Source organism: Tamandua tetradactyla, chromosome 2, assembly GCF_023851605.1.
Source record: "Tamandua tetradactyla isolate mTamTet1 chromosome 2, mTamTet1.pri, whole genome shotgun sequence".
Lineage (NCBI taxonomy): Eukaryota > Metazoa > Chordata > Mammalia > Pilosa > Myrmecophagidae > Tamandua > Tamandua tetradactyla.
Window position 1 is genome coordinate 193311113 of NC_135328.1, and position 24072 is coordinate 193335184.

The 24072-nt window shown below is 38.5% G+C and overlaps 1 protein-coding gene and 1 pseudogene across 6 annotated transcripts in view; one reads left to right on the forward strand and one right to left on the reverse strand.

The window, feature by feature from the left end:
- ZBTB8A (zinc finger and BTB domain containing 8A) overlaps positions 1 to 24072 on the reverse strand; it is a 105974-nt gene that overhangs the window by 53191 nt on the left and 28711 nt on the right. The window contains exon 2 of one of the 6 annotated variants that reach the window (XM_077150460.1): positions 19596 to 19719. The exons of the other annotated variants lie outside the window; for them this stretch is intronic. The gene's annotated coding sequence lies outside the window, so the exon portion shown is untranslated. The remainder of the gene's footprint in view (positions 1 to 19595; positions 19720 to 24072) is intronic. 6 annotated transcript variants of the gene reach the window in all.
- LOC143674567 (large ribosomal subunit protein uL6 pseudogene) lies at positions 14202 to 14899 on the forward strand (annotated as a pseudogene).

A 24072-nucleotide genomic window follows, 5' to 3' on the forward strand; every position in this document is an offset into this window, starting at 1 on the left:
CAAAATACAGCACTGAGATCAATAACAGTACTTTATTAAGAAGTGAGAGGTGGTCATCTCTTCTTGTATGCTTTGTCTCAGATGCTGCTCCCACTGAGGAGGGGCTGAGGTCCAAAACTATGCTTCCCCAGTCCTTCTGGCTTGAGCTTTTTCCTGGCTAAAATAAGCTCTTCTTTGGGAGAAGAACAGGAGAATGGATCTATAGGAGCCACATCTCTGGAGGGAAGTAGAGGGAATGTTACTCTATGGAACGGAGGCAGTCAGACTACAGGAGAAGGGCTAGAATTGGGCTATGTAACTTCTTATTACCCCTCCTTCTCTTAATCCCCCTCTTCCTGTTTTTCTTAACATTTTCCCACCTCCTATCTCATTCTAAAATGATTCCACCAGGGCCTTCTGGCAGTATATGAACTGGATCCAGGGGAAATGCAAATGACTAACAACCCTGAGAAAAGGTCCAATTTTACAAGTAACTGCAAATGAGAATTAAACAGCAAGGTACTTTATACGGCTATCAAACAGGGAATGATGTAAGTAGTATACCTGCATAAAAAGAGAAGCCTTGTTTAATGTGAAATCTAAAAGCAGTATATAACTCTCTGGGTATGTCTCAACATATGCACGTGTTCTAGTTTGCTAGCTGTCGGAATGTAACACACCAGAGATGGATTGGCTTTTAATAAAAGGGGATTTATCTCATCAGTTCTTCAGAGGAAAGGCAGCTAACTTTCATCTGAGGTTCTTTCTTACGTGGGAGAGCTCAGGGTAATCTCTGCTGGCCTTCTCTCCAGGCCTCTGGGTTCTTTTAACAACTTTCCCTGGGGTGATTCCTTTCTGCATCTCCAAAAGCCTGGGCTGAGCTGCGAGTGCTGAGATGAGGTATGCCAAGCTGCCTGGGCTGTGCTATGTTGTGCTCTCTCATTTAAGCACCAGCCAATTAAGTCAAACGTCATTCATTACAGCAGGCACGCCTCCTAGCCAACTGCAGATATAATCAGCAGCAGATGAGGTTCACGTACCATTGGCTCATGTCCACAGCAACAGAACCAGGCACGTTCACCTGGCCAAGTTGACAACTGAATCTAATTACCACAACATGATTAAAATTTTTAATTTTTAGAATATGAAAATAATAGTTATACTTAAAAATATTTCAGTACTTAAAAAAAGCTCAGGATCCTACTTTATTGGAATACTATAATACCAAAACCCAGTACTGCAATCATTATTCCAAACACTATTTATATATATAAACTCCCAAATTATATATGACCAATATAACCATTAAAATACAATCAACTGCCTATCGGAGGTCCCTACATGGTTTCATTCATTCAATTAACATTTATTGACCCACATGTGATATATGAGGTTCTTGGAACACTGACATTGAAACATGGTATCAGGCTAATAAGGAAAGATAGTAAGTTAAACAAGTTAGTACAACATTATGGATGCTATAGCAGAAGTATTTATGGGACACAAAGAAGAGAAAGGGCCAGGGAAGGTATTGGGGGTTGATTTGTGTGTCCCCACTAGATACACTGAAGTTCTAATTCCTGGTACCTGTGACTGTGCCCTTATTTGAAAACAGGATTTTTGCAGATGTAATCAAGATAAACTGAGGTCATACTGGATCAGGAAAGACCCTAAATCCAATGACTGGTATCTTTATAGGGAGACAGAGATTAGAGACATGATGACAGAGAACACACACACATGGTTATGTGAAGAGGGAAGCAGAAATTGGAGTGATGTAGCTACAAGGAAAGGAATGTCAAGGATTTCTGGCAACTACCAGAAGCTAGAAAGAGGCAAGGAAAAATTCTTCCCTAAAGCCTTCAAAGGGAGCATAGCTCTGTTGACACCTTGATTCAGACTTCTAGCCTCTAGAACTGTGAGAGAATAAATTCCTATTGTGTTAAATCACACAGTTTGAAGGTTTCATGGGTGAGGTGATGCTAGATTAGAAGCTTGAAAAGCAAGTAGGTTTTCATTAGGAGAAAAGTGGGAAAAGGCATTTGAGGCAGAGGAAATAACCTGAGCAAATGTCCAGAAGCATAAAACAGATTGGTGTGTTCAGAGGATAGAAAGTAGTTCAGTATGGCTAGAGCACAGAGTGCAAAAGAGATGGTGAGAGATGAGGCCGAGAACCTTATATGCCTCATTGAGAAGTTTGGATTTGACCCTGTAAGCATTAGGGGACCATTAAAGGGTTTTATGTTGAGGAGAAAAGTGATTTGGCATTTGATCAGACTGGAGAAGAATTAGAACGTCGGCAGTGAAACAAGTAGGAAACAACTGTAGTCACCTAGATAAAAATGGTGAGGATAGAAACTAATGCAGCTGTTGGTGATGGGAAGGAGAAGTGGGCATGGGATAAGTCAAGGAGGCAGAATCAGAGGACTTGGAAGCAATTAAATAATATAGTGGATAAATGTATGGGATCAAACAGAATGGATTTAAATCCTGGCTCTGCTGAGGCCTATCTGTCCATTTCCTCATTTATAAATGGGAGTTAATAGAATTGAAAGACTTAATGAGGCATTGTAAATGTCAAGAACTCAGCAGATACCTGGCATATTGTAACTGCTCAACAGTATATCAGATGTTCTCATTATTGCTGTCATCATTATGATTATCAGTCACCAACTGGATGCAGAGGATATTTCAAACTCAAGGAATTCCAAACTAAACTTATCTCTCCCTTTCCTAATCTGCCAAATTCACTGCTTTGACTTTATCTCCTACCTTGGTGATTTATATCCCCATCTTCCTCTTCTGTCTAGTCAAGGAACCAGGAGCCATACTAGCCTAAACCTCTTCCTTTTCTTCAGTCTTCCACATCTACATTTTGAAGACTTGGAGGTCAATAAATGAATAAATAAATGAATGGAACAAGTTGAATTTTTCCTTTGTGCTTTATTTTCAATCTCTTCTACCCTCAGGACATTCTCCCACCCCCAAGTATTTGCTCACTTCCATTTTCATATATATATATATATATATCTTCTGAAATTTATTTTGATATATTAGATGAAGGTAGGATCTAAATTTATCTCTGAATAGCTAACTACTACAGAAAACCAGAGGGGAGGAATAAGTAAGAATGAGAAAGAGAAAACGGTAAGCTGACTAGGTGCTAAGAAAATAATTGGTAGCATTTACATTGATCCCTTTGCTGGTTTGAAACTGTTATGTACTGCAGAAAAGTCATGTCATTCTAATCTAATCTTGTGGGTACAGACTTACTGTAGGTGGACCATTTTGATTAGATTACTTACATGCCGCTGTGGCCCCACCCATTCAAGGTGGATCTTAATTAAGTTCACTGCAGTCCTTAAAAAAGCTCATTGAGAGAGAAAGAGCCAGAGGTGACACAGAGAGCAGAAAGATGAAACTAAGACATAGATGTTTGGAGATGCTAAGCTAACAGATGAAACCTGGAGTCTGCCCCAGAGAAGCTAAGTGAGGAACCACAGATGCTTAGTGAAAAAGCCACTGGAAAAAACAGCTGAGAGAGCCGTTTGAAACCAGAAGCTTGGAGATAAGGACAGCAGGTGTTGCCATGGCCTTAATATGTGACAGAGAAACCCTGGATGCCATCAGCCTTTCTTCAGAGTCAAGATATCTTCCTATGGATGCCTTAATTTGGACATTTTCTTGGCCTTAGGACTGTAAACTTGCAATTTAATAAATCCCCTTTATAAAAGTCAATCCATATCTGGTATATTGCATTCTAGCAGCTCTAGCAAAACAAAACAACCCCCCTGGATCAGAATTTGATCCTTGAACTTGCAGGATCAGAAACTTGATTTTGTTTTTCTACAGAGAGAAGATTAATTTCCTAGGGGAAAATGCCCTCCTATTCCTACCCAGTGCTGGTTTTAATCTGTTATGTACCCCAGAAAAGTCAAGTTCTTTAATCCTCACTCAATATTGCTGGGTGGGAGCTCTTTGATTGTTTCCATGGAGATCTGAGCCACCCAATTGTGGGTGGTAACTTTTGATGGTTTCCATGAAGATGTGTCTCCACCCATTCAAGGTGGGGTTGCTTACTGGAGCTCTTAAAAGGGAACCATTTTGGAAAAATCTTTAGAGCCACCAGAACCAACAGAACCACCAGACCTTTGGAGATGAAGGAAAACACCCCAGAGGCAGCTTCATGAAACAAGAAGCCAGAAGAGAAAGCTAACAGACGTCCCATGTGCCCTTCCACCTGAGAGACAAACCCTGAAAGTTATCAGCTTTCTTTTTTTTTGTTTTTAACATTTTTTTAAATTAATAAAACCAATCAACATACAACACAAACATTCTTAATGTATGAATAGTCCATACTTTGTGTGCAATCAGTGGCTCACAATATTATCACATAGTTGTCTATTCATTACTGTGATCATTTCTCAGAACATTTACATCACTCTGGAAAAGGAAATAAAAAAAAAGGAAAAACTCATACATACCATATCGACCACTAGTATTTCCCCTACACAATTTAACATTTGTTCCCCCATTATTTATTTATTTTATCCATATGTTTTACTCACCTGTCCATATGTTTGTTAGATATCATAGATAAAAGGAGCATCAGAACAAGGTTTTCACAACCACACAGTCACTTTGTGAAAGCTGTATCATTATACAATCATCTTTAAGAAACATGGCTACCGGAACACAGCTTTACAGTTTCAGGCCCTTCCTTCTGCCTCTCTAATACAACTTAAACTAAAAAGGGGTTATCTATACAATGCATAAGAATAACCTCCAGGATAACCTCTCGACTCTATTTGAAATCTCTTAGCCACTGACACTTTATTTTGTCTCATTTTGCTCTTCCCCCTTTCAGTCAAGAAGGTTTTCTCAATCCCTTGATGCTGAGTCCCAGCTCATTCTAGGATTTCTGTCCCACATTCCCAGGAAGGTTTACAGCCCTGGGAGTCATATCCCACATAGAAAGGGAGAAGGCAGTGAGTATGCGTGCCGTGTTGGCTGAGAGGTCACATCTGAGCAACAAAAGAGGTTCTTTGGAGGTGATTCTTAGGCTTAATTTTAAGAAGGCGTAGCCTAACCTTTGTGGGGATGTTTCATATGAACAAACCCCAAGATTGAGGGCTCAGCCTATTGATTTTGTTGTCCTCACCGATCATCAGCTTTCTTGAACCATGGTATCATTTTCTGGATGCCTTAATTTGGACATTTTCATAGCCTTAGACCTATAAACTTGCAACTTAATAAATTCCCCTTTTTAAAAGCCATTCCATTTCTGGTATATTGCATTCCAGCAGCTTTTATAAGCCTCCTCTCCATTTTTAACCAAATGCACAGAGTTTGCATAAGTATGTATATGACAGATATATACGTATCAATGCAGTGTGTAAGATACACAAATATATACCATATCAGAGACATGACGTCATTTTGTAAATTATGATGAAAAACTTTTATGGATAGATATTTATTTCCCACTGATCAGAATATTCTTCTGTCCTTATGGGGGAGTGATCTGGAAAATGAAATTATCAAAATGTTGCTCAGAGAGCATGAAATCAGCATGAGGATGTTTGGATCTATATTCAGGAGATCCAGGCTGGAGATAAATATTTGGAAGTCTCAATGGAGTGTGACATTTGAAAGATTTTAATAATTGTCAAGAATTTGGTAAAATAGCATTACCATACATTGTTAGTAAAGGTAAAGGTTGGTATAAATACAGAAGTCAATTTGGTAGTCTGATTAAAAAGCCTTAAAAAGGAGACTTCTGGGCCAAGATGGCAGCTAACAATGTGTGCATTTTAGTTCATCCTCCAGAACAACTACTAAACCAGAAACAGTACAGAACAGCTCCTGGGGCCACGTCAGTGACCGGACACACAGCGTACCCCAGTCTGGACCAGCAGAACCGGCTGTGAGACCCCCAGAACCGTGGGTTCCCCAAGGCGTGGCAGCCAGTGCCCCTCCCCAACAGGCTGCTTCCCAGAGGGGAAAGGAAAGAGACTTTACCAGCAGCAGGAGCTGAACCCAGCCAAATACCAATCGTGGAATTAATTAACAAACTATGACTATTAAAAATAGGCCCACAGCTAGGTGAACCTGGTCAAAGTGGAGGGCGCTCATTTTTGCCATGGCACCAATAGGGCAGGGCTGACGGAAAAAGGAAAAAAAAAGGAAACAGAGATTTTTGTGGCTGGTTTCTACAAAGTCTTGACTGCCTTTGGATACAGTCGCAGGGCTTCTCAGGCTGCAACTGCCCCAGGAATAGGCAGAAACAAGTTCGTTTGAGGGCTTGTCTGGAGCCTGTGCCTTCCCCAGGGGAGGGGTGGAATCCCTCCCTCAAGGAATTCAGACACCAGGGCTTGGTAATTTGAAGCCATTAAAACCAGCCTACAACCTCTCCTCCGTCTCCACCACACCCCCAGCAGGGAGAGTCCACCAAAGTTAAAGGTACGCATCATCTTATGCTGGTGGGACCTGCAGGCAGACAAGCACCACATACTGGGCAGGATAAGAAAAACTAAGCCCAGAGACTTCACAGGAAAGTCTTTCAAACTGCTGGGTCCCACCCTCAGGGAAAACTGACGCAGGTGACTCTTTCCTCCTGATAGGAGGCCAGTTTGGTCTGGGAAAATCCAGCTGGGGTCTATAATACCTAAGTACACCCACCTAAGTGTGGGGGGATAAAGGCACCATACAAGCAGGGCAAGAAACAAGAACACAAGAACTGAAAAATTCTCCTCTGTTAAACAAAACCTAAGCTAGAGGTCCAGAAAACGCTGAACTGAATGTCAAAGAACAGACAGACAACAATTCATCCAGCAAGAAAACCCTAGGTAAAAGAAGTGAAAGCAATCTCCAGAATAAACTGATTAAGGTAATTAAATGCCTAGATGCCAGCAAAAAATAAATCACTCTAGGAAAATTGAAGATATACCCAGTCAAAGGAACAAAGCAACAATTCAAATGAGATATTACAATTAATTCAGAATATATGAACAGACATGGAAAACCTCATCAAAAACCAAATCAATGAATTGAGGGAGGATATAAAGAAGGCAAGGAATGAACAAAAAGAAGAAACTGAAAGTCTGAAAAAACAAATCACAGAACTTATGTGAATGAAAGGCACGGTAGAGGAGATGAAAAAACAATGGAAACCTACAATGGTAGATTTCAAGAGGCAGAACATAAAAATTCTGATGATTCTGATTCAGATTAGTGAACTGGAGGACAGAACATCTGAAATCTGACAAGAAAAAGAAAACATAGGGAAAAAAATGGAAAAATATGAGCAGGGAATCAGGGAATTGAATGACCATATGAAGCGATGAATATACGTGTTGTGGGTGTCCCAGAAGGAGAAGAGAAGGGAAAAGGAGGAGAAAAACTAATGGAGGAAATTATCACGGAAAATTTCTCAACTCTTATGAAAGACTTAAAATTACACATCTAAGAAGTACAGTGTACCCCAAAGAGAATAATTCCAAATAGATGTACTCTAAAACATTTACTAATCAGAATGTCAGAGGTCAAAGAGAAAGAGAGAATCTTAGAAGCAACAAGAGAAAAGCAATCCATCACATACAAAGGAAGCCCAATAAGACTATGCGTAGATCTCTCAGCAGAAATCATGGAGGTGAGAAGACAGTGGGATGATATATTTAAATTATTAAAAGAGAAAAACTGCCAACCAAGAATTCTATATCCAGCAAAATTATTCTTCAAAAATGAGGGAGAAATTAAAACATTTTCAGACAAAAAAAATCACTGAGAGAATTTGTGACCAAGAGACCAGCTCTATAGGAAATACTAAAGGGAGCACTAGAGACAGACATGTAAAGACAGAAGAGAGAGGTGTGGAGAAGAGTGTAGAAAGGAAGACTATGAGTAAAGGTAAAACGAAGGAAAATTAGATATGACATATAAAATCCAGAAGACAAAATAGTAGAAGAAAGTACTACCCGTGCAGTAATAACACTAAATGTTAATGGATTAAACTCCCCAATCAAAAGACATAGACAGGCAGAATGGATTAAAACACTGGATCCATTTATATGCTGTCTCTACTTACAAGACATGAGGGCAAGGACACAAACGGACATTTGCACACCAATGTTTATAGCAGCATTATTCACAATTACCAAGAGATGGAAACAGCCAAAATGTCCATCAACAGATGGGTAGTTAAACAAACTGTGGCATATACATATGATGGAATATTATTGTATGTAAGCTGTAAGACAGAATAAAGTTATGAAGTATGTAACAATATGGATGGACCTTAAGGACATTATGCTGAGTGAGATTAACCAAAAACAAAAGGACAAATACTGTATGGTCTCACTGATATGAACTGACATTAGTGAATAAACTTGGAATATTTCATTGGTAACAGAGACCATCAGGAGGTAGAAATAGGGTAAGATATTGGGTAATTGGAGCTGAAGGGATACAGATTGTGCAGCAGGACTGAATATAAAAACTCAGAAATGGACAGCACAATACTACCTAACTGTAATACAATTATATTAAAACACTGAATGAAGCTGAATGTGAGAATGATAGAGGGAGGAGGGCTGGGGGCATAAATGAAGTCACAAAGAAAGATAGACGATAAAGATTGAGATGGTATACTCTAGGAATGCCTAGAGTGTATAATGATAATGACTAAATGTAGAAATTAAAAAAATGTTTTTGCATGAGGAAGAACAAAGGAATGTCCTTACTGCAGGGTGCTGAAAATAGATAGTAATTAATATTTTAAAATTTCAACTTATGTGTGAGACTACAGCAAAAAAATGTTTATTTGGTACAAAATTTATATTTTGACTAGTGCATCTCCTAATATAACTTATGTAGATAGTTGGTTGAACAACATAAGTACATGGAACCTTGGGTAGGACACGAGATTTTGTTGGTTTGTCCAGAGTGATGTCCCGATGAATCCCAGAGTAATTTGATCAGTGAGTGGAAAAGTATTTGCAAAGTCCCATTCAGGGAATGGTGAAAATGGGGGAAAACTCAACCTCCCCAAGTTGAATTCTTGATGTTCTCACAAGCAGTGTGGACAATCAAAGCTATAGGCTGAGCCCTCAGTCTTGGGGTTTGTTCATATGAAACATAACCCCACAGGGGATAGGTCAAATCTACTTAAAATTAGGCCTAAGAGTCACCCCCAAGAGAACCTCTTTTGTTGCTCAGATGTGGCCTCTCTCTCCAGCCAACACAGCAAGCAAACTCGCCACCCTCCCCCTGTCTACGTGGGACATGACTCCCAGGGGTGTGGAACTTCCTGGCAATGTGGGACAGAAATCCTAGAATGAGCTGAGACCCAGCATCAAGGGATTGAGAAAACCTTCTCAACCAAAAGGGGGAAGAGTGAAATGAGACAAAGTGTCAATGGCTGAGAGATTCCAGAGTCGAGAGGTTATCCTGGAGGTTATTCTTACACATTAAGTAGATATCACCTTGTTATCCAAGATGTAATGGAGAGGCTGGAGGGAACTGCCTGAAAATGTAGAGCTGTGTTCCAGTAGCCATGTTTCTTGATGATGATTGATAATGATACAGCTTTCACAATGTGACTGTGTGATTGTGAAAACCTTGTGTCTGATGCTCCTTTTATCTACCTTGTCAGTAGACAAGTAGAACATATGGAATAAAAATAAATAATGGGGGAACAAATGTTAAAATAAATTTAATTTGAAATGCTAGTGATCAGTGAAAAGGAGGGGTAAGGGGTATGGTATGTATAATTTTTTTTTCTGTTTTCGTTTTATTTTTCTGTTGTCTTTTTATTTCTTTTTCTGAATTGATGCAAATATTCTAAGAAATGATCATGAGGATGAATATGCAACTATGTGATGATATTGTGAATTACTGATTATTCAATCAGTAATTCTACTGATTGTGTAGAAAGGAATGAGCATATGCTAAGAATGTTTGTGTTTCTTTCTCGTAATTTAAAAAAATAAATAAATAAAATTAAAAAAAAAGCCTTAAAAATGTTTATGTCTTTGGCTTAATACTTCCAATTCTTAAATAGGAATCTTCTTTTTTTTTTCACATGGACAGACACCGAGAACCAAACCCAGGTCTCTGGCATCGCAGGAGTGAACTCTGCCACTGAACCACCACCGCCTGCCTAAACAGGAATCTATTATAAGAAAAGTCTTCCAATTCTTAAATAGGAATCTGTTTTAAGAACAGTCAGAGATGTGGTCAGAAAATGTTCACTAACAATGTGATTTATAATCTCCAATACTGGGGGAAAAAATCAAACCTTTATTGAAGACTTATACAGGACATTGGTCTAAGAACTTTAAGTAACTTATTTAATCCTAACAACAATCCTATGACATGGATATTACAAAATCCCCATTTTACAGGTGAGGAAACAAAAGTTCAAAAAATAAATCTGGGGACTTCTGGGAAGATAGCCTATTAGAGTAGCTCAAGATTTGCCCTGCTCCACGGAAAAGTTAGAGAACGGACAGGAGGGTGACTGAGATGGCGATTTGGGAGTGCAGCTGACCAGGGAGAGCCTTCTGTACCACAGGCAGCGGCCCTGGTTGGAGAGGCTGAGGAACTGAGAGGCAGAAAGCTGGAGCCGGGCGGGCGTGGAGGTGCGGAGCTCGTGGGACCGCACGGATGGTAATGTGGGACTAGGAAGTAAGCCAGGCTGCATTCCTTGGGCGTGCTACCCTCACCAGTGTGGCCCCGTGACCAGCGACTCACCTGACTCCCCATGCACCTGAACCCCCTCACCCACTTCCATTCCCTGCACTCCAGGCACCCCCACCCCACGAGACCCCAGTACATGTATCTGCCCCCCACCCCCACCCCAGTGCAGCCCAACCTACCTCTCCTACTCCCCTCCTGAGCACTACCTCCCCCTCCCTGTTCCCTACAGGCTGTTGCCAGTGCATAAAGGCTGTGGGCACTAACCTCCATACCTAGGCTACCCTGTCCCCTGTCCACAGTGTCACACAGCCACACCCCATCCTCCTTGAGCTCAGCACATCAGTTTATGGCACTCCCAGGCCCACACATGTACACGGGCACCCAATCACGTCATTCAGCTCTGGGAGCCGCACTTTACAGCAGTCTTAGAACCTCACATGCACACAGCCCTCAGCCTCATTTCCCAGCTCTGAGAAAGTGCTGACCTACACAGTTGGGTCACATCTACCCCCAATCCATGAAGGCATAATGCTGACCTGCTGCCACAGCTCTACACATGCACACAAAGGGTCCAGTACCTTAGATGAGTGCACACAGGGTTAAGCCCCTCAGACTGGTGTAACCGCACAGCTCAATCTGCCCTGGCCGCTTGCATCCATGTTCACAAGCATCAGCATAACACCCCCAACCTGAGCCCACACCTGCCCTGAAACAAATCACCATACTGAATGCTCCACCCTGTGCACTGGTCCCTGCTGAACAACCATCCCACAAACACAAGGCCTTAGACTACTGAAAGAAATCAACTCTGTGTTAGTTAGATTCAGTTGTCAACTTGGCCAGGTGAGCATACCTAGTCTTGTTGTTGCGGACATAAGCCAATGGTACGTGAACCTCATCTGTTGCCAATTACATCTGCAGTCAGCTAGGAGGCGTGTCTGCTGTAATGAGTGACATTTGACTTAATTGGCTGGTGCTTAAATGAGAGATTGCAACGTAGCACTGCTAAGCAGCTTGGCATTCCTCATCTCAGCACTTGCAGCTCAGCCCAGGCCCTTGGAGATGCAGAAAGAAGTCACCCCGGGGAAAGTTGTTGGAACCCAGGGGCCTGGAGAGAAGACCAGCAGAGACCATCTTGTGCCTTCCACGTAAGAAAGAACCTCAGTGGAAAGTTAGCTGCCTTTCCTCTGAAGAACCAACAAAATAAATCCCCTTTTATTAAAAGTCAATCCGTCTCTGATGTGTTGCATTCCAGCAGCTAGCAAACCAGAACAAACTCCCAAAGTAATCCAGTCAAGATATTTACATGCCACGAAGACAGAAGATCACTAAGTATATCACAATGCGGACAGATATAGCCTGCCTAATGACCAAATTAAAACACCAGGAGACACAGACATTGAAACAACCATTCAAAGATGTCCATACAAGTCTACTTAATAAAATAAGTGGGATAGTAAATGACATAAAGGAGATCCAGAAGACAACAAAAGAACATAAAGAGGAATTTGAAAGAATAAATAGAAAAATAGCCGATATCACAGAGATTAAAGATTCTGTGGACCAAATAAAAAACATACTAGAGGCACACAACACTAGATTTGAAGAGACAGAAGAAAGAACAAGTGATATAGAGGACAGGATAATTGACTTTGAAGACTCAAAACAGCAAATGGCAAAAAAGATGGAAAAAACTGAATTGGAACTCACGGAAATGGTAGACAAAACAAAGCGCACAAATATAAGACTCATTGGTGTCCCAGAAGGAGAAGAGAGGAGAAAAAGGCTAGGAATAGTAGTTGAGGTTATTATGGGGAAAAACTTTCCAACTCTCATAAAAGACATAAATATACAAGTCAAAGAAGCCCAACAAACTCCAAACAGAATAAATCCAAATAGGCCTTCCCCAAGGCACATACTAATCAGTCTGTCAAATGTTGAAGAGAAGCAGAAAATCCTGAAAGCAGCAAGAGAAAAACAACCTACTGCATACAAGGGAAACCAAATAAGACTGAGTTCAGACTACTCTAGCACCCTGGCGGCGAGATGGCAGTGGTATGATATATTAAAGATCCTGAAAGAGAAAACACTTTCAGGCAAGAATTCTGTACCCAGCCAAACTATCCTTCAAAACTGAGGGAGAGATTAAAGTTTTCACAGACAAAGAAGTCCTGGAAGAATCTGTCAACAAGAGACCGGCCCTACAAAAATACTAAAAGGAATTCTGCCAGCTGAAAAAAAAAAAAAAGACAGGAGAGGTAGTTCTGGAGGAGGGCACAGAATTGAAGAGTACCACTAAGGGTAATTTAAAGAATACAAAGAGAAAGGGGGAAAAATATATAGATCTGACAAATAAAATAAAAAAGATAAGATGATGGAATCAAGAAACACCTTTTCAGTAATAACTTTGAATGTTAACGGACTAAACTTACTAATTTAGTTAAGTTGGTACTAAATTGAGGGCTGTGTGCATGCACGGTTCCAGGACTGCTGTAAAGTGCAGCTCCCAGAGCTGAATGGATTAAGAAATATAATCCGCTATATACTGCTTACAAGACATCTTAGACATATCGATACAAATAGATTGAAAGTGAAGGGATGGAAAAAGATTTTCCATGCAAGTTGTAACCAAAAGAAAGCAGGAGTAGCTATACTAATATTTGACAAATTAGACTTTAAATGTAAAGACATCATAAGAGACAAAGAAGGATACTATATACTAATTAAAGCGTCAATTCACCAAGAAGATATAATAATCATAAATGTTTATGCTCCCAATCAAGGAGCACCAAATACATGAGACAGACATTGGCAAAATTGAAGGAAGTGATAGATGTTTCAACAATAATAGTAGGAGACTTTAATACACCACTCTCCTTTACAGATAAAACAACCAGACAGAAGATCAACAAGGAAATAGAGAAGTTAAATAACTTGATAAATAAATTAGGCCTAACAGACATATATAGGTCATTGCACCCCAAAGTACAAGGTTTTACATTCTTTTCTAGTGCTCATGGAACATTCTCTAGGATAGATCATACGCTGGGGTACAAAATAGGTCTTTATAAATTTAAAAACATTGAAATTATTCAGAGCACTTTCTTTGATACAATGGGATGAAACCAGATCTCAATTACCACCAAAGAATGAGAATATTCACAAATACATGGTGATTAAATAACACTCTTAAACAACCAGTGGGTCAAAGAAGAAATTGCTAGAGAAATCAGTAGCTACCTGGAGATGAATGAAAACGAGAATACAACTTATCAGAACTTATGGGATGTGGCAAAGGCTGTGCTGAGAGAGAAATTCATTGCCCTAAATGCCTATATTAAAAAACAAGAAAGAGCAAAAATCAAGGGCTTAACAGCACACCTGGAGGAACTTGAGAAAGAACAGCAAACTAACCCCAAAACAAATAGAAGAGAAATAACAGAGATTAAAGCAGAGATAAATGAATGGGAGAACAAAAGAACAATGGAAAGAAAGAATCAATAAAACCAAAAGTTGGGGATGACGAAACACGTTCTCTCTTTGCCGCGTCTACTGTGAGAATGAAGACCATTCTCAGCAATCAGACTGTCAACATTCCAGAAAATGTCGACATCATGCTGAAGGGACGCACAGTTATTTTCAAGGGGCCCCGGGGAACCCTGTGAAGGGACTTCAATCATATCAGTGTAGAACTCAGTCTACTTGGGAAGAAAAAGAAGAGGCTTCAGGCTGACAAATGGTGGGGAAATAGAAAGGAGCTGGCTACGGTTCGCACTATCTGTAGTCATGTACAGAACATGATCAAGGGTGTTACACTGGGTTTCCGTTACAAGATGAGGTCTGTGTATGCTCACTTCCCCATCAACACTGTTATTCAGGAGAGTGGTTCTCTTGTTGAAATCCGAAATTTCTTGGGTGAAAAATATATCCACAGAGTTCGGATAAGGCCAGGTGTTGCCTGTTCAGTATCTCAAGCCCAGAAAGATGAGTTAATTCTTGAAGGAAATGACATTGAACTTGTATCAAATTCAGCTGCTTTGATTCAGCAAGCCACAACAGTGAAAAACAAGGATATACGAAAATTTTTGGATGGTATCTATGTTTCTGAAAAAGGAACAGTTCAGCAGGCTGATGAATAAGATATAAGGAGTTGTGCAGCAATGGAAACAGCAAGATACCAGACCTATTTGATTTTAAAGATGCAATAAAGTTCATCTGTTAATTTGAAGAAAAAAAACAAAACCAAAAGTTGGTTCTTTGAGAAAATCAACAAAATTGATGGTCCATTAGCAAGACTGACAAAGAAAGAAAGAGAGACGATGCAAATAAACAAAATCAGAAATGAGAAGGGATGTTACCACAGACCTTGAAGAAATAAAAAAAATTATGAGGTTACTATCAATCAGTTGATGTAACACAGCACATTAATAAATTGAAAGGGAAAAATCATATGATCATCTCGACTGATGCTGAAAAAGCATTTGACAAAATTCAGCACCTTTTCTAATAAAAACATTCCAAAAGATAGGAATCAAAGGTAACTACCTCAGTATGATAAAGGGAATATATAAAAAAAAACCAATAGCCAGCATCATACTCAGAGAGATTGAAAGCTGTCCCCCTGAGATCAGATACAAGACAAGGATGCCCACTGTCACCACTATTATTCAACATTGTGCTAGAAGTTCTAGCTAGAGCAATCAGGAAGGACAAAGAAATAAAAGGCATTCATATTAGAAAGAAAGAAGTAAAACTCATTATTTGCAGATGATATGATACTATACTTAGAAGATCCTGAGAAATCTATGACACAGCTACTTCAGCTAATAAACAAATTCAGCAAGATGGCAGGATATAAAATTAATGTGCAAAAATCAGTAACATCTCTATATACAAGCAATGAGTTAGCTGAGGAGTCAGTTAAGAAAAAAATTTTGGATCAGCTAGAAAGAAAACTATGAGAGGATTGTATGGTAGCCCATGACAAACTCTGGGATCTGTCTTGTAACTACTTGTTGAAGAGTGCTTTGAAAACTATCACTTTTTTATTTCTTTGCTTTGTATATATGTTATACTGTACAATAAAAAAAAGTTAAAAAAAATAAAAATAAATCTGGGCCCTTAGATGTTTCAGGGTTCCATCTCCCAATAGAAGTTTTAAAAACTAGCAAGAACTGGCAGAAACATCTTTCTAAAAGCTCCAAAAAATTGGTTAAAGGATTTCAGTAACAGGGCAAGCATTGAATCAGGAAAAGGGTGACTTAAAAGTAGTAGCTTAAAAAAAGTAGAAGTTTTTTTAAACTACTTAAAAAAAGTAGTTTGAGGCATTCTGGCTGGCCTCTACTTCATCCCTCACTGGTTCAACACAGAACCAGCCCACACTCCCAGTGCTGGTCTCTGGTCCCGGTTCCAGAGGCAGTAGAGTAACCCTCCTGCACATACTGGGGCATGGAAGTCTGGCCTGCTCTGTCTGGTAGTGGCTTGAGGAACTCTCTGTCCTAGAACTTGCCCTGTATGTTGAAGGCATTCTTACAGAATGTTGTGGGAGAGCAGTCAAGTTATGCTTCCTGTGCAAGGCATTGCTGGTTGTAGGATACCTAGTGCAGTGCCCAAGGTCATGAGGAAACTGTTTCCTAGGGAAGAGGGGACATTCATATCTGTGTAAACTGGGGAATTCCTAGAGCCACATGTGCATGCCCAAGACAAGACAAGACCAGACCCATGCTCAGAAAGGATCAGGGAGGCCCAAAGGCTTTCTTTCACCTGGGGCTATTCTCCAAATTCATTATATGGATAAGTTCTGAAGGAGAGTACTCTCAAGGGTCAATATGAAAGACTGTGGAAGGTGTTTTCTCTTTTTCTTTCTTCTGATTTATTTTAGTTTTGTTAGCTCTGGCATTCAAGAAAAACTCTGTCATAACAATAAATGGATACAGGCTTAAGGAACAGACACTTCAGAGTCTAAATTCCAGCATTAAGAACCTACAATATCAAAATAGCCAGGTTTCAACAAAAGTTTAAAAAACAGACAAAGAAACAGGAAATGATGGCCCAAATGAAAAAGGAGATTAAAGCATTAGAAACCAACAGTGAGGATGATCAGACCTGGGCATTCCAAGACCAAGATTTTTAAAAAATGATCCTAAATATGTTCAAAGACCTCAAGGAAAACATGGACAAAGAACTAAAGGAAATCAGGAAAATGATAGAGGAACACAAAGAGAATATTAACATAGAAACAGAAATTATGAAAAGGAACCAAACACAGTAACAGAAATGTAAAATTCCCTAGAGGGGTGAAATGGCAGATTGGAGCTGGAATTAGAAAGAATCAGTGAATTTGAAGATAAGACAATTGAAATCATCCAGTCTAAGGAACAGAGAGAGAGGAAAGAATAAAAAGTGAACAGAGCTTGAGGAACTTGTGGAACAACATCAAGCATACTAATATATGCATTTTGGGAGTTCCAGAAGGAGAAGAAAGAGAAAAAGGCAGAGAGACTATTCAGAGAAATAATGTCTGAAAACTTCCCAAATTTAAAATAAGACCTGAAGATAACTACATGCAAGATGCTGAATGGACTCCAAAGGATAATGACAAACAGACCCACATCATATTGTATTATAATCAAACTGTTGAATGTCAAAGATAAAGAGAGAATTCTGAAAGCTGCAAGAGAGAAACAACATGTCACATGTGAGGGAGCCTCGATAAGATTAAGTGCTGATTTCTCACTGGAAACCATGGAGGCAAGAAGACAGTCAGATGACATATTTAAAATACTGAAAGCAAAAAAAAATCCAACCAGGAATTTTGTATTCAGCAAAACTGTCTTTCAAAACTGAGAGAAGAATTAAGACATTCCCAGGTAAACAAAAGTTGAAGGAGTTTGTCACCACTAGATAGACCCTACAAGAAATGCTAAAGAGAGTTCTGTAGTTTGAAAGGAAAAAGCACTAGACTATTGACTGAAGCCACATGAAGAAATAAAAATCTCTGGTAAAGATAACAATATGGGTAAATATAAATACCATTACTATTATAGTTTTTATTTATAACTCCATTTTTTACTTCCTACAAGATCTAAAAGGCAAATGCATAAAATATAATGAGAAACCAATGGTTTGGGACTCATAATGTATAAATGTGAAATTTGTGACAAGAACTACAGAAAGGTGAGTGGATAGAGGGGTATAAGAATATAGTTTATGTACACTATAGAAGTTCAGTTGGTATCAAAGCAAGTGAGATTGTTATAGATTTAGGATATTAAATTTAAACCCCAAGATTGGGCGGGCCACAGTGGCTCAGCAGGCAAGAATGCTCACCTGCCATGCCAGAGGACGCGGGTTCGATTCCCGGTGCCTGCCCACGTTAAAAAAAAACAACAACACACACACAAAAAAACACATGGTTACCACAGAGTAAATATCAGAGAATTTGCAAATTCATAGAGACAGAAAGTAAAGTATAGGTTACCAGAGGTAAGAGCAGGGACAATGGGGAGTTATGTAAAATGAGTGTAGAGTTTCTATTTGGTGTAAAGGGAAGAAAGAAATAGAAACTAAATAGATAACAACAATTAAATGCAATAAATGATACTGAATGGGATCTACGAATGGAGAAGAAGACTCAAAGGGACTTAACTGGGACACAAGAAAAACTGGAATACAGAATATAGCTTTATATCAATGTTAAATGCTTTAAGTTATTACTGCACTTAAGGTGAAACATAAGTGAATATCCTTGTTCATAGGAAATATATATGTAAGTGTTATGTTATTATGTGTTCAAGGAGTATGTGTGCAATCTGCTCTCAAATGTTTAGAAGATAGGTAGACAGACAGATAGATAGATAGATACATAGATAGATAGATACATGTTAGATAGATAGATAAGGCATAAGATAGAATGATAAGGCAAAGGTGGCAAAATGTTAAAATTGGTGGATCTGGGTATCTGGGGGAGTGGAGGTATGCTGGAGTATCTATATGGAGTTTGTATTATTTTTGCAAATGTTCTGTAAGTTTTAAATTATATTGAAATAAAACATTTTTTAAAAAGTTAATAAGTACTCAAAAAAAAAAAAAAAAGGAAAAGAAAGGGAATAGAGTGAGGATAGTTAAAACTATTCATTGGTCATTTATGGTTTTCATTCCATGCTAAAGTACAAATATTTACATAGCTCCTAGTACTTAACATTATTTTGACTGATCAATACCTGAGCTGAATTTTAAATGTGTCTTATAATATCTGGTACTTTTAAAAAGGTGTACTTCAATTTTACTTAATTGCAGTATAACTTTTTCTGAATATCTAGTGGTACTTATACGCTTTTGTCCTTTGTAAGGAGTTGTAATAGCTTCCTAGTAGAAATGAGCAGAAAGATGCTTGAAGAAAGGAAAAAAAAAGTAAATCTGTCCAAGGATACCCAGCAAGAAGGTGGTGAAGCCAAGATTTGAACCTGACACTTCGATGCAAGGATCTGCATCCTTAACATGTTTAATAAAAATTGTTGAAGTATGATATCAGCCCTATTTCTTAAAAGAGACATACAAAAAAAACAAAAACAAAAACAAAAACTACTGGAAAGAAATTCACCAAGATGTTAATTGTAATTGCCTCTGAGTAGTTCATATTTTCACAATGATCATATTTTACATTTATAATTTAAAAAGTATTTAAAAAGATTTTTAGAAGGAGAGTAGTTTTGAAGTCTGAATGTGTTTGATGTAGTTTTTTTTTTGGAAGGACTTTTTAAAAAATTTTAATTAATAAAACTAATCAACATACAATATGAACATTCTTTTTTTTCCATCACATAGTTGTATATTCATCATCATGATCATTTCTTAGAACATTTGCATCAATTCAGAAAAAAGAAATAAAAGAAAAACAGAAAAAAATTCATACATACCATACGCTTCATCCCTCCCTTTCATTGATCACTAGCATTTCTTCTTTTTGAAACTTAATTAATTAATTTATTTTTATCATCACATAGTTGTATATTTCATCACCATGATTATTTCTTAGAACATCTGGATCAATTCAGAAAAAGAAATCAAATGAAAACAGAAAAAGTTCATAATACCATACCCCTTACCCCTCTCTTTCATTGATCACTAGCATTTCAATCTACTAAATTTATTTTAATATTTGTTCTCCCATATTTATTTATCTTTAATCCATATGTTTTACTCATCTGTCCATAAGGTAGATAAAAGAAGCATCAGACACAAGGTTTTCACAATCACACAATCACATTGTGAAAGCTATATATCATTATACAATCATCTTCAAGAAACATGGTCACTGGAACACAGCTCTACACTTTCAGGCAGTTTCCTCCAGCCTCTCTGTCATTCCTTAACTAAAAAGGTGATATCTGTCTACTGCATAAGAATAACCTCCAGGATAACCTGTAGACTCTATTTGGAATCTCTCAGCCATTGACACTTTATTTTGTCTCATATCGCTCTTCCCCCTTTTGATTGAGAAGGTTTTTTCAATCCCTTGATGCTGAGTCTCAGCTCATTCTAGGATTTCTGTCCCACGTTGCCAGGAAGGTCCACACCCCTGGGAGTCATGTCCCATGCAGAGATGGGGAGGGCAGTGAGTTTGCTTGTCGTGTTGGCTGAGAGAGAGAGGCCACATCTGAGCAACAAAAGAGGCTCTCTTGGGGGTGACTGTTGGGCCTAATTCCAAGTAGGCCCAGCCTATCCTCGGTGGGGTCAAGCTCCATATGAACAAACCCCAAGGTTGGGGGCTCAGCCCATTGCTTTGGTTGTCCCCACCATCTGCGAGAATATCAAGCTCTCCATTTGGGGAAGCTGAATTTTCCCCCTCTCTCACCACTCCCCCAAGGGGACCTTGCATATACTTTTCTATTCACTGTTCAAATCCTTCTGGGATTTATTGAGGCATTGATGTAGTTTTTAATAAAATATATATGCAATATGATATATTAAAGTAGAAATTAGGAGTTAAAAATGGAAATGAGAGGTTTCTATACTTGAGCACATGAGCATTTAAATAGCACTATTTGGGCAGGCCACAGTGGCTCAGCAGGTACGAATGCTTGCCTGCCATGCCAGAGGACCTGGCTTTGATTCCCAGTGCCTGCCCATGTAAAAAAAAAAAAGCACTATTTGTCTTGGTACCCAAGACAAAAGAAAAAGAGAAACACAAATGATTTATATATTTCTCATATCATTCCTCCAAAGAAACAAGCACTTTTCCAGCACTGACTTCTAGGGAAAAGTTTTCATGTGAATTCTAATATGAGAACATTAAACATTATCAAAAAGAATAATTGGTATAGTACAATAACCTCCTAACTGGTCTCCCAGCCTTTCACCTTTTCCCTTCAATCCACCTTGAAGCAAGTCATCTTTCTAGATTCTGCTGTTTAAAACTCTACTAGCTTTTTCCTGCTCATTGATTAAGTCTACATTTCCATGAGTGGATTCAGTATCTTCTGGGACCTGGCTCCTGTCAATCTCTCCAAGCTCATCTCCTACCAGTTACCTCACTTCCCATTCTTAAGCTATATGACAGTTTCCTAGATACAATTCATGCTGCTTCATGCTGCCAAGCTTTTATACATATTCTCTGTGCCTACTTACCATAAAAACACCCATCTCCATGCAAATTTAGCCAGAAACTAAAATACAGTCACCAGGGGCGGTGGGGTAGGAGATGAGGAGTTAATGCTTAATCGGTACAGTGTTTCTGTTTAGGATACTGGAAACGTTTGGTAATGGGTGGTGATGATGGTAGCATGACATTGTGAGTGTTAACACCACTGAATTAAATATCTGAACGTGGCTAAAAGGGGAAAATTTTAGGTTATATATATGTTACCAGAATAAAAAAAAACATAGAACTATACAACACAGTGAACCTTAATGTAAACTATGGACTTTAGTGAATAGTATAATTATATTAATAACAATTTTAACAAAGTTACCACACTAATGCAAAGTGTTAATAAGGAAAACTAGGAGGGGGGGTATATGGGAACTCTGTACTTTCTGCATGATTTTGCTGTAAACGTATAATTGCTCTTTAAAAAAAAACACACACCCTTCTCAACCTGACAAATACCTACCACTCCTTCAGAGTTACGTCAAACCTTATCTTTCCTGGGCAGACTTTTATTACTATCTTCCTCCATACCCCACTGTACCTTATACTAGTTTCTTTCATGGCAATTGCTGGATCATATCATATTTGCCTATTTTAATGCATATTTCTTTACTATATTACTATATATTTATAAGTAGGGACTTTGTTTAATTCTCTATGTATCCCAAGCCTTAGTTTAATGCTTTGTATGTAAGAGGCATTCAATAATATACTCACTAATGTTCTTACTAGACAAACAAAAGCTCTTTATTTTTCCTATATGTTGCCTCTAAAGTCAATGGCATGCTATGATTCATTCAATAAAACCTGTCAATGGCAAACTAAGACCATATGATGTGAGTACACTGTTCCCAGAATTTTATTTTGACACAAGGCTAACCCAATTAGCCATCACCTTTCTTTGTGTCTCCGTTGTTGCCTGCCATAACTTTACTCTGACACCTCTATCAGTAACTTTCATGTATCTCTTTCCCTGTAAGCTCTTGTGCTAGTTTGAAAGTGTTGGGTGCCCCAGAAAAGCCATGTCCTTTAATCCTGATCCAATATTGTAGAATAGAAGCCTTTTTGATTAAATTGTCTCCACAGAGATGTAGCACTCCTAGTTGTTGGCAGGTTCTTTTGATTAGATTATCTCCAGGAAGATGCGGCGTGCCCAATTGTGGTGTGGCATTTGGTTAGATGGGATGTGATTCCACTGATTCAAGGTGGGTCTTGATTAGTTTACTGGAGTCCTTTAAAAGGGGAAACATTTTGAAGAAACCTCAGATGCAGACACTTGGAGAAGAGTTGCTTCAGAGCCAACAGAGACATGGATGTTTGGAGATGCTTGGAGAGCCAACAGAGAGAGCAGATGCCTAGGCATGGGCAGAGCCCAGCAGCCATTGCTGTGTACCTTCCCATGAAATGTTAAGCAAGTCAGAACCCACAGTTGTATCCAGGAAGAACTAAGTGAAGGCCCACAGAAGCCAAGAGAGGAACCCCCACAGGACATAGAGGCTGAAAGCAACAGAACCCAAGAGCAAGGGACCAGGAGATGCCAGCTACATGCCTTGCCAGCTGACACAGGTGTTCTGGATGGCATCAGTCTTTCTTGAGTGAAGATTAGCTCTTGGTGGTGCCTTAATTTGGACATTTTTATAGACTCAGAACTGTAAACTTGCAACTTAATACATTCCCCTTTTAAAAGCCGTTCCATTTCTGGTATATTGCTTTCCAGCAGCATTGACAAACTAATAAGCTCTTTAAAATGTAGGTTCACTTTTAAAAAATCATTCATTTTTTAAAAACTCTTCACTGTATGAAGATTTTTCTCCACTGTATGACACAGAATCTGGTATATAATCTGTTTTTAGTAAAATTTTGTTGATAATAAAATCTATCTATACCAGTCCAAAATATAGTACCCTACTAGAAGCTTTCCCAGTAAAGTGGATATCAGGACAAGAATGCTCACTATTACCATTATTATATAACATTGTTCAGCAAGTATTCACCAAGGCAAGTGGACTACAGAAAGATATCTGAGAAATGAACACTGGAAAGTAGAAAGCAAAGCTATCAATATTTGCTGATAATATGATTTTATGCAAGGAGAAGAATGAGAGAATTAACTGTGGAATAATTGTAAACAAGAAGAGCATTCATGGAGAAAGGGAGGTTACAAAATTAATAGTAAGAAATCAGTATCAAACATACAAAAATAACTGAATAAAAGATATAATGGAATAAAAGACACCTACTAACAATAACAAAAAATACCTCGGAATAAATTTATTAAGAAATGCACAAGACCTGTGTAAAGAAAACTTTAAAGTACCACCTTGGAACACAAAAGACTTGGAAGGATAAACACTCTGAACAGAAAAACTCAACATATTAACATGTCAGTTCTTCCTAAGTTGATTTATAAATGTAACACAATTATAATAAAAATATCAGCAGGTTATATTAAGATCAATACAAGTTGATCCTAAAGTTTTATGGAAAAATAAACAAGACTAGCTGGTTAAATTCTGAAAAACAAAAACAAAAAGAAGGAATGAGCACCAATGAATATTCAATTACATTACACTTCCTCATTAACTAAAATGTGATGCTGTAATGATAAGAAAGACAGACCAGTGGAATATATTACAAAATCCAAAAAACATACGTGGGAATTTAATATATGATGAAACAGTGGTGAAAAGATGAACAATTTAAAAAATAGTATTGGGATAATTGTTAGCCTTCTAGAAAAAAAA